At 35.7% G+C, this 11688-nt stretch overlaps 1 long non-coding RNA gene across 1 annotated transcript; it reads right to left on the bottom strand.

Annotated features, from left to right (window-relative positions):
• Window positions 1-3637: 3637 nt before the first annotated feature.
• Window positions 3638-11268, bottom strand: LOC121103045. The gene is made up of 3 exons (XR_005835165.1): window positions 10059-11268; window positions 5019-5080; window positions 3638-4133 (listed from the first exon to the last, which is right to left on the bottom strand). It is a non-coding gene; the product is annotated as an uncharacterized LOC121103045 (long non-coding RNA).
• Between the last annotated feature and the right edge of the window lie 420 nt (window positions 11269-11688).

Here is an 11688-nt window from a genome sequence, read left to right as displayed (position 1 = left end):
AGGAAGAACAGCAGGAGGATAGGACATGGCTTTTCTGTAGGACACTTAGGCCTGAAGCAGTCAAAGCCTTTAGAAGGATGTGCACATCCTTTGACCCAGAAACTCTGCCTTTGGGAATTCATATTGGATGTTCACAAAGATTTGCTACGTAGCACTGCTTATTTATATAGCATAGAATTATAAACAACTAATGTGACCCAAATAATATTTTGAATATGGCATAACCATAAAATGAATATTATTCTATTATTAAAAATGAAAAGAACCGATAATAGTATGGAAAAACACTCCCAATAAATAGCCTTAAAATGTAAAAGCACATCCTATTATAATATCACTTTTGTGAAAAAAAATATATGAAGTGCACATACATGCTATTTCTGAATGTCCTCCATCCAAAGATGCATGTTTTATCCAATTTTCTGAAATCATGCTGTGTCTTAAAATTAATATCAAAAGATTTTTTGGCAGCCCCCAAGCAAGGGAGTGAGTTGAGACATGGTTATTATCTGCCCGTGTGGTCACCTCATGAGGTCCAAGGGGGAACTTAGTATCATTTCAGTTATGCTCACTGGTAGCATCTCAAGTATTTAAAAGTTAAACATGGATTCTTAATTGTTGCTAAAAGTATCTTCCGAAATATTACAGTGGATGAAACATTGAAATTAAAAGTTATTGCTCATGCAGCAGACATCATGTCACACAGGCAATAATATAATTAAAGACAGTAGAAACCGTCACCTCAAAAAGCATCCTTGAAATTTGCTGAGAGTAGTTCTTGTCTTCTCACCACACGTGCGCATGGCACACCCTCCCCCAAAAGGGAATGACGTGAAGTGATGGATGTGCTCATTAACCTGCCTGAGGTAATCATTTCACAAAGTATATGTATCCAATTGTCGTTTTGGAGACTTTATTTATTTATTTATTTATTTTTAAAGATTTTATTTATTTATTCGACAGAGACAGAGACAGCCAGCGAGAGAGGGAACACAAGCAGGGGGAGTGGGAGAGGAAGAAGCAGGCTCATAGTGGAAGAGCCTGATGTGGGGCTCGATCCCAGAACGCTGGGATCACGCCCTGAGCCGAAGGCAGACGCTTAACCGCTGTGCCACCCAGGCGCCCCTGGAGACTTTAAATATATACAATTTTATTTGTCAGTTATACCTCAGCAAAGTTAGGGGGAAAGAAGGGATCCTGGAATTTTCAAAGATGTCACTCAGGTGCCAAACATAATCTGTCAAAATTTTCCATCGGACTTGTGAGGAAAACCTTAATATTCTGCACTGTTATTCAAGTAAAATTAAAAGAAAAAAACTAGGCCTTTAAACGAATTTGGGATTGGAATTGGAATTCTAGTATTCTTTGATTTTCCTTGAAATTAAGTTAGTAATCATAAAGGGCCTCAAATTTCAAGCACTTGACCAGGAGCTAGGAAAGACTGTGTGCGTTTGTGATGCTTTTACCGCAGTCTGTGGCCAAAGTGATTCACAGGATTGTTAGTCTCGGAGTGTGAAGGAGGTTTCAATTCAGACTTTGTGACGTAAAAGAAGAAAAATATTACAGATGTGTATTAATGTATTCAATATTTTCTCAGCAAATTTTTTTTACATTAAATGTTTCTTTTTTTCTCCAAAAGCTGTTATTGAACCATTAAGTGGTTTTATGTAAAATAGAATATTAGAGTACATATATAAGAATCAAGAAAATACGTTTTTTATATTCATTATCTACAGTCCTACCTTCTTCAGATGTACATAGCAAAAATATTGTAATATCACATCTAAGAAATGTGTTTACATGTGATAAATGAAATTTAAATTAATTCTTCATTTTCTCCTTTTTCTTCAGTGTTCTAAATTATTTTTACAATTTAACGTTATTTACATTAATTGTTACTAACCTAATCTTTCAAACAATTTATATTCTCCCGTAAGCCAGTCTTCATTTTTATCCCACACTTTTACCTTATAACATCACTTTTGATCTTTTATTTCTTAGAGTTCATATTTTTTGAAATTATAGAACTATGATTTTCTTCTCTCACTTGATTGCTGCTTTTGTCTCCTCTCTCTCATAGAGGATAGTGTTTTGCATTTTCTGTTTACTCATTCTGAAATAAAAAGAGATAAGGTAGGAATGGTATTTACCTTAAACTCTTCTCCTTGGGTTCCCTCTCAGTTCTAATGGCTTTATAAATGTCCATCTTATTAGTTCTGGAACCAGCACTTGCAGAGGAAGTGGAGAGGAGACAGGGCCAAGGGCAACCAAGCACGGAACCCGGGTCTTGGTGAGCTCCTGGCTGTTTCTTGATGCCTCTGGGAGGGCTGGCTTCCTGTTCCTCCTTCTGCAGCCCCGGTGTAGACTCCGAGAGGTTGGCAGATCTGGCCTCCCTTCTCAGTCTCCTTATTTACCCATTTGACTTGATGGTGTTGCAAAATATATTTAGAAACGTCCTAATTGTAAGCCATCCTCACATACCTGAGGTTGACTCTCCTTGAGCATGGTAGATGGCCTTCCAGTATAACATTTCTTTTTTTCTTTTCTTTCTTTTTCTTTTCTTCTTTCTTTCTTTCTTTCTTTCTTTCTTTCTTTCTTTCTTTCTTTCTTTCTTTTTTTTAAACATTTTATTTATTTACTTGAGAGAGAGAGAGAGAGTGCACCTGTGTGTGGAGGCACAAGTGGAGGGAGGGGCAGAGGTAGAAGGAGAAGCGGACTCCCCGCTGAGCAGTGTGGTGGTGGGGGTGGTGGTGGGAGGTGGTGGGGAGGATTGATTCCAGGACCCTGAGATCTTGACCTGAGCCAAATGCAGACGCTTAACAGACTGAGCCACCCGGGTGCCCCCCAATATGCCGTTTAAATCTGTTTTCTGGTGTTTCATTTACAGATTTTCCTTCTACATTCCTAAATGAGTTTTGCCTCTGTTTACTTATGCTGATTGTCGTATTTTGCCCTCTAGGTTTTTCAAGCTTCAGAAAATGAATTGAATAGTCTTCCGTCTTTTCCTGTGCTCCAAAGAAAATTATACGGAATTGAAGCTGCCTGTTCTTTGAGAATACAAAACTGTCCTTAAAATTATCGAAAGATCTCTGGTGCCAGTTATTGGAATAATTATTTTTATATGGTTTTGAGATATATAGACATATCAGTATGTGGCTGAATGTAAAATCAAGAAAGAAATTTAGTTTATAGTAACATTAACAGTTGTTAATTTTGTTGAAGTCATTTTGGGTGAGTTTTGTTTTATTTCTCTGTGCTTTCCAAATGAAATGTTATGAGCATGTTATAACAAAAGTTAAAATATATTAATGAAGGTTATAGATTCCTACATTACTTAACATTGAACTCCGATGTGCTTTCTAAGCCGTCAAAATATCTGTTCCAATCAATTCTCAATTTCATGTACTATTGAAATATACATACATACATACACCTATCAGGAAACTTTATTTTTTCAGCAGAGCTTGGTTCGTAAAGAGTTTCTTTTCACAGAATCAGCAATCAAGAAAACTTCACTAAAAGCCTTATTACATAAAAATAATTAATTCTAAACGTGTTAAAGTGCCAGTGTGAGAATAGCTGTGTAAAATCCCACCTGTTTGTTTTATGGATCATAAGTCTAAGATAAACACAGACTTGCAACATATCAAGAAGAAAATTGGCATACCTTTTTGATGGAGAGTGTTTAAAGTGTAAGATGAAACAGCAATTTTTTTCCCATGAAATAATTCCTCAGAGAAGAGGTACACTTTAGATGCAAGTTAATTAAGCGTCTCATTTTACAAATTGATTTATAAGTTTATTGCCATCCTTATCAAAATCTCAATTTATATGGAAGTGTAAAGCTTCAAAAAGGCCTAGACAGGGTAGGCGGACTCTCCCTATCAATTTTCAAGATTCATTATAATGTTACACTAATTAAGACAGTGTGGTATTACTGCAGAGCTGGACACATCAAAATAAAGGAACAAGAAATAGATCGATGCATATATGCACTTGCATATATGGATCCATGCATACTTAGCAAATATAAGAGTTTTTCAATAAATTATGTTGGAGCGATGAGACATCTGCATGGAAAAAATGGTATTGGACATCATGCCAGACACAGAATCACTGGGTGCATGCAGGACCTAAAAGGAAAATACAAACAATAGGTTTTGGAAGAATATACAGGAAGATAATATGGCAGATAATGTCTTTATTAACTTGGAGATATAGAAAGATATCTTAGACAAGACAAAAATGTCTGTATATTAAGGAAAATGATAAATCCAACTACAGTAAAATTCAGTGTTTTTGGTCATCAGAAGATACCATAAAGAGGTAAGAGCCAATGAGTGGAAGAGAATATTTATAATACATATGACCAATAAAAGACTCGTATACCAAATATTTACAAATCAATATTCTTTTTTTTAAATTAAAAAAAATTTTTTTACAAATCAATATTCTTTAAAAAGAAATATAAAGAGAAATATGGACCAAATATTTCAATAGGTACTTCATAAAAGAGTAAATCTAAATGATCAATAGACAGGGGAAAGTATTCAACTTTGATAGCAAATAAAATTTAAAACCATGGCCACCAGATCATCAAGTCGAAAAATTTACAATGAGGATGTACAGCAATAGGAATTTTCATGCACTGCTGGGGAAAATGCGAATTGGTGTAACAACTCTGCGAAACAGTTTAGCATTTTTTAGTATTTAATGATATATATACTTCATAACTTAGCAATTTTATTTCTGGGAGTGCATGCTAGAGAAATTGAGGTCTACTTGTCAGGAAACATGCAAAAATGTTCCTAGCAACATTGCTTGCAAAAATTAAAAACTCAAAACAAATCCATCAATGGCAAACTGGATAACTGACTTGCAGACTTTTCATGCAATGACATTTATGCAATGGAATAATCAGTAAAAGTTAACGCACAAGAGCAACATGCAACAACAATATAAATGGATTTTATAAATAAGTATGGAATAAAAGGATCTAGACACTAAAGAATACGTACCTTCACATAAAGTTTAGAAACATAAAAAATTCGACCATATCATTTGGGGACGCTCCTATAGGCTAAACCGAAAAAGAAAAGCAAGAAAATTATTAAGGAGAGTTGTGATACCGGCCACCTGGCTGGACAGCGAAGGGACCACGGTGGAAGGATGAACTTGGAGGACATCAGGTGTGCGGGAGATGTTTCTTGTGTGACTGCATTCTGGTGACACAGCTTCTCACTTAATATATAGTCGCCATTTAGGCTTCATGTACTATTCTGAATGTGTGCATTTGTCACAAAAAACAAGTCAAAGAAAAAAAATGGGAAAAATCTCATTGTGTACTAATTCCTGGAACAGTTTAAATCCCAGGGGAAGTACCTATTCCCTGAAGATTTGATCAATTCATCCTGCAGATCTCTGGATGTGGTATTTTTTTTCGAAAGTGGTTATTTGATAATGTCATTTTCTTCTTTTTTCTCCTTATTTATTGATCTGCTCAGGTATCTACTTCTTTTTTTTTTTTTTTAAAGATTTTATTTATTTATTTGACAGAGATAGAGACGGCCAGCGAGAGAGGGAACACAAGCAGGGGGAGTGGGAGAGGAAGAAGCAGGCTCATAGCAGAGGAGCCTGATGTGGGGCTCGATCCCCTAACGCCAGGATCACGCCCTGAGCCGAAGGCAGACGCTTAACCGCTGTGCCACCCAGGCGCCCCTCAGGTATCTACTTCTTGAGATGATTATTTTCATTTTCCAGGAAAGTTATCTTTTGGGGCAAATTTTGAATTGTATTACCATAATTGTTGTTCAGCAACAATCATATAGCTTAGATTTTATAAATGTGTGTGCCCTTGCTGTCTTTGGGCCCGTCCTCAAAGTTACTACTTACACATCTGATATTCCCTCTATTGATAGGAATTGCCATTTTTGTTACGAAAAACATTGCTGTGAAAAATTTCCCTGCACATATATCTTCACTTACTTGTGTCTTAATCTATGTTTTGCTAGATATTCCAATTCACACATTTCCCTCCATCCACACTAAATCTTAGGATCACCACACATTTTAATTCTGCCAATTTGATGGGTCAGAATTGAATTCTTATTTTATAATTTACATTTTCCTAATTATCAGCAAATCTAAAAATATTTTTCATATACTTATTGTCCATTTTCACCTTTTATATTTTCCCTCACATGAATTTGGTTTCTATATTCTTTGTCCATTTTTTTCTTGGTGTTTATCCTTTTACTATGGATTTATACTTGGGCGAACAGGAATATTAAGGTTTTGTGTATATACATGTTACAAAAATTTGCCCCCCCACCTTATCAGCTTTTTTTTTTAACTATCATGTTCAAAATCTTTCGTCATGGAAGACTTATCATTTTTACATCGTAACGTATTTCTATTTTTTCATTTAAGACTTTTGGATTTTCTCCCTTTCTCAAGAAAGTTTCACTCATTTCAACGCATGCGAAGTTTATTTTCTACAATATCTATGGAATTTATGTCTGTTTATGTGTTATGGAAGGTATCTTCTTTTAATCACTAAATATTTTTCTTTTTCTTTTTTTTAAGATTTATTTATTTATTTGACAGGGAGAGAGACAGCACAAGTAGGTAGAGTGACAGGCAGAGGGAGAGGGAGAAGCAGGCTCCCCACTGAGTAGAGAGCCCTATGAAGGGCTCAATTCCAGGACCCTAGGCCAAAGGCAGATGCTCACCGACTGAGCCACCCAGGAGCCCCACTAAATATATTTCTTCATTCACTTTTTCAAGAGGGTTTTTGTATACATGCTGCCTTTCTTATGCTGATTGTGCTGATGTGTAATAAAATGTTTAAAGGGATGATCTTTGAAGTCATTATGGCCCTGCTACTTGTTAGGAATGGGAATGGGAGAAAATCAACTATATTAGTTTTCTGTTTTCTAATTCATCAGCCTTATGTTATCTTTAGTAATGCTTTATTTCTACTCAAAATTTTTTTAATTGAACACCTAGATGATTTTTCTTATCGATTACTAATGCATTTAAGGATCTGTTTTTTTCCAGTAATTTTTGCCTTTATTGGAATCATGGTGCTTGATAGGTAATATTATCCTTATCTTATTTCTAAGAATTTTGTGATTGCTCTTTTGATTTCATTTAACAAAGAGTTATATAGGAGAGTATTTTTATACAAATGGTTGAGTATTTTTTAATTATAAATAAATGCTGACTCATTGCATTGACTTCAGTGTTTTGTACCTGCTTTGGGGGCAATCAATGAGGGGGGTTGTCTCTTGCCTAATATGTGATTGATTTTTATAAATGCTCTATAGGCATTAGAAAAAAGTTACTTTCCAAATCTCATGATTTATATTGTTTAATAGAATTTATCAGCTAGACTGTAATTTTCTCTGTCATCTGCATCCTCCATACCCTTTTTATTATGTTTTATCCCTCAAAGTGTTAGAAAGGTATTTGAAATGATCTGACTACTATTGTTGACAAGTAAATATATATATATACACACACATACATACATATATATGAAATTTATACTGTCCTTGTCATTATAGCATATAGATATGTTATAGCCAAGAGAACATTTCTTTCTGATTATGAGAATTCTAAACCTTGGGCTTCCAAATGCTGTTTTACTCCATGGTAGGGCAACAATAAAACGGTTAAACTTTTAAACAATTTTAATCTTTGGCCCTATAAAGAAGTCGACTATTGCAAATTACAAACTACACAAGGCTGCACTTCCAAGAAAGGCATCAGTCCGTGAAATTAAATTATGCATTTAGAAGGTGGTCTGTCTAATACTGACAGATATTAATTAAAGAAATAATTGTCTGGATTTTAAAAAAGACTCTTTATCTCTTTTGTTCAACAGGCTGGTTCAAATTTCCTAAACTGGCTTTTACAGTGACCCAAAATACCTTTCTTTTCTCTCTCAAATGAAGACAAGTACACAAACAGCTAGAACCATGTCCAAACTTGGAATTCTATAAAGATTCAATTATATATTTCAGTATGATGTGCTTGAATTAGGGAACTGTTATACTGAAATTAAATTAGAGCTGTGTTTCTCAAATTATGATGTTCATTCCCTAGGGAATCATGACAGTATATTTGTAGAATATTTTTTGAGGCATCGTCATATTCAGAAATATAGTGGAAATGAGACTGGTAGGCAACAGTAGGAATTAGGTAATTCATTTAGCTAATAATATAAATTTTTTTTGTGTTAAATACGTTTGTGTGAATAGAAAACAAAAGTTGAATGAAAGTGTTCTCAGTTATACATAGTAAACATTCAAGTACTAGAAAGGTGTATGTGAAATGTAAATATCCTTCCTGCCCCTAAATACTTGTTATCTAGCTCTTTCCCCAGTGCAATGGGTTTTTAATTCTACTGCTCACTCCTACCTGAGGGTTTGCTGTAATTCCCAGTGCAGGACCTCCTGGCAAAGCTGGCGTGGAAAAAGTAGGTATCACCGTACGTAACAGAGCTATTTGTATATTTCTTTTGGATCAGGTATGTATGAAAGATTCTCTCTGGTGCTAATAGTTTTCTTTGTTTTTAGTGATTTCTTTTGGGTTTTCTAGAAAATCATATCTGCAAATAAATATAATATCTCGTTTTCTTTCCAAATTTGTATCTTTCTTTTTTTAAATTGTTTTTTGTTCATTTAGGCTAATATTATCAGATCTATATTTACTAATAATTTTGGTTATGTTTTTTGTTTTGTTTTCCTAAATTTAGTTAAAACGCTTGAAGAATTTCTTCATTACATATAATGATAGATAACGTTTATGGTGTTAAGGAAATACTCTTTTATTTCCATTCCAGAATGCGAATTACATCTTATAGAACGATCCTGTCATTGCCTTAGATAAAATAATTTTCTTTTTTGACCTGTTTAAACTGATTAGTTCTATTTTGTGTGGCAGCATTTACCCCTCAACTTTTTTAAAGGTTTATTTATTTATTTTTAGAGAGAGACAGAGAGAGAGAGCACGAGCAGGGGGGAGGGCTAGAGAGAGAGGGAAAGAATCCTCAAGCAGACTCCCCACTGAGCACAGAGCCCAGTGCTGGGCTGGAGGCCAGGACCCCAAGGTCATGACCTGAGCCAAAATCAAGAGTTAGATGCTCAGACTGAGCCACCCAGGCGCCCCACCCCTCAACGTTTTGATATAACCATCACAGAATGTGGCCATTATGAACAAGTAGATACTTCCTCTCATTTTAATATTCCTTTGTTCATTTCCGTCATTTGTAGGGGTTACAGTCTTGTTCTCCTACTGCCGTTTGCCCACAAATTAACACATACGTATTTTAAAATATAAGAAAAGCTCAGTGAACAATTTATATTTCAATGGTTTTTATAATTAGGATATAGAAGGATTTTTTTTTTCTGATACATTCTTCCAGGATCTCACAAAGCTCACTAAAATGCACTACTTTTTGGTGAAACACTCAAGTATCAACGTTAAATATTTGTTTATGCAAATGGAATTCATAGGACAAACAACTCTTTCCATCCCTAGAGACAAGAGCTGTGTCTTCTAAGGCTGTGACACAACTTTTTTCCCAGTTTTAAACATTTTATTACTATTGGTATTAACAACACAGTAAAGTGCTACCTTGATTTCCTGTGCATTTTTAAAGGAAAAAATAGCAATCTTTAAGTTTATGCTACAATTCCTTTTTGAGGTTCACTAGAACATTAACAGTGCTATAATCTGTCAGTGGACTGTAAGCAGCTGTCTGTAAAGAAACAGAACTCATTGAGTTCCGTTCTCTTGCAGAGTCAATAAAACTAGCTTTCAAACTATTTTTTCCTCCTACTCCCACTCAGCTTTTACATAGTATCCTTCCGAAGAGATTCTTATCCCCTTTCAAGACCAAGTGCGTCTTTTCTTGAGTGGCTTTTTGGGGATCTAATTATTAATAAACTAATTAATATTAATTATTAATTACATATTTAAATATTAACATTCAAGAAGGATTAGGTTTTACTGCCTTTGCATCTCCTAGTGATATTTTACAATGAAATTACCTTAGGCGAGGAAGTTCAGGATCCACAGTGGTTTTGAGTACACCACAATAAGCTGGTCTTGAGGCCGTCCTTGCTGCAGGATGAGCCATCTGTGGTTAGACCTCTAAAGGAAGCGACTGACACCGGCAGTCTATTTGGCAAGAATCCCTAAAATATCTGCTGGCCCCTTTCTACTGCTAAGTGGGGGAACTGTAGCTGAGGAGAAACCCTCGGTGTCCACACTCAACCTGAAAAAGGCCACTCATCCCTGAGGTAAAGAGGCAAGGATTATTTGAGTGAATATTTTTGAAAACCATGCACTTTAAAGCAAAACTAGAGAAAATTCTTGGCTAAGCTAAGCATTTATTATGTGGAAAAGAACTATCAATGAACCCAGTAGAGACTAAAAAAATCAAATTTTAGAAGTAAAGACTTGACCCTTTACAAAAGAAGTTGGGCAGAAACAGCACCCTTCCTTCTGTGGCACCATGTAATTAACGTACAATATTCACCTCACAAAGTTAACGCATTGTACTCCTTTCCACTTAGCCAGAGGGTCACCCTGAGATGTCTGGCAAGCCAACTGAGCTCTTCCATACAACGAACAGTCAGTGATTATATTGCATAAGGATTATTCACCTTAATATTTAAAAAAAAAACTAATTCTCTCCACATTGAAAAAGAAACCATTACTGTGAAGAAACTATAATTACTCGGAATGGATAAGCTCCAGAGTGCGATGTGGTGATTTTAATTCTTGGAGTGTATACAGCTTGGTGAAATGGAAAGAAATAGTTCACCACAAATATTCACGAGTGCCACTCGACCGCCCAACCCCCACACATTTGCTGGACTACTCATTACAACATCTGGTTTCAAGTCAGAGTTATGCTATGTGTTGTTTGTGTGATTTTATCTGGTCGCTTCTCTCTTGTCCCATCCATTTTCTTTATAACTAAAAGAAGAGCACTCAAATTGCACAGAGGTTAAAAATAAAAAGTATCTGACAGAAATGATTTCACTCACCGCCACAAAAAAGAAAGAAAAAAGAAAAAAGAAATGGTTTCACTCACACTTGCCATACCCATGGCAGCAGATAATGTTCAAATGTGACATCTTGTACTGAGTCCAGATGAGGCTTCCCAGAATCCTTCATGCTTCCATAACCTCTGTCAACAGTTGCAGCGTGAAAGCGAAATTGACCCCTTGGCGGATCTCCATTATAGGTAAAATTTACATCACATCCCAGTATTAGGAAAACAAACAAAAACAAAGCAACAAAACATTGCACCCTGACACAAACCAAACTAACAGTCACTATATTTAATTTTAGTCTCAAAATAAATGAAATCGTGAGTGTTCTCGGAAGTTACTGACTTTCTAACAAAAGCATCTTTCTTAAAAAAAGATTTTTATTTATTTATTTTAGCGAAAGACAGCATGAGCAGGAGGGGCAGAAGGAGAGGGAGAGAGAATCTCAAGCAGACGCCACGCTGAGCCCAGAGCCTAACACGGGGCTGGATCCCAGGACCCAGAGATCATGACCCGAGCCAGGAGTCAGACGGTCAACTGACTGCACCACCCAGGCGCCCCTCTAACAAAAGCATCTTTATCCCTGATTTTTATAAGGCTGATACCTGAGATTATGTCA

Source organism: Ursus maritimus, unplaced genomic scaffold, assembly GCF_017311325.1.
Source record: "Ursus maritimus isolate PB19 unplaced genomic scaffold, ASM1731132v1 scaffold_17, whole genome shotgun sequence".
Lineage (NCBI taxonomy): Eukaryota > Metazoa > Chordata > Mammalia > Carnivora > Ursidae > Ursus > Ursus maritimus.
Note: the sequence above shows the minus strand (reverse complement) of the source record. Positions and strands in the feature narration are given on the sequence as shown.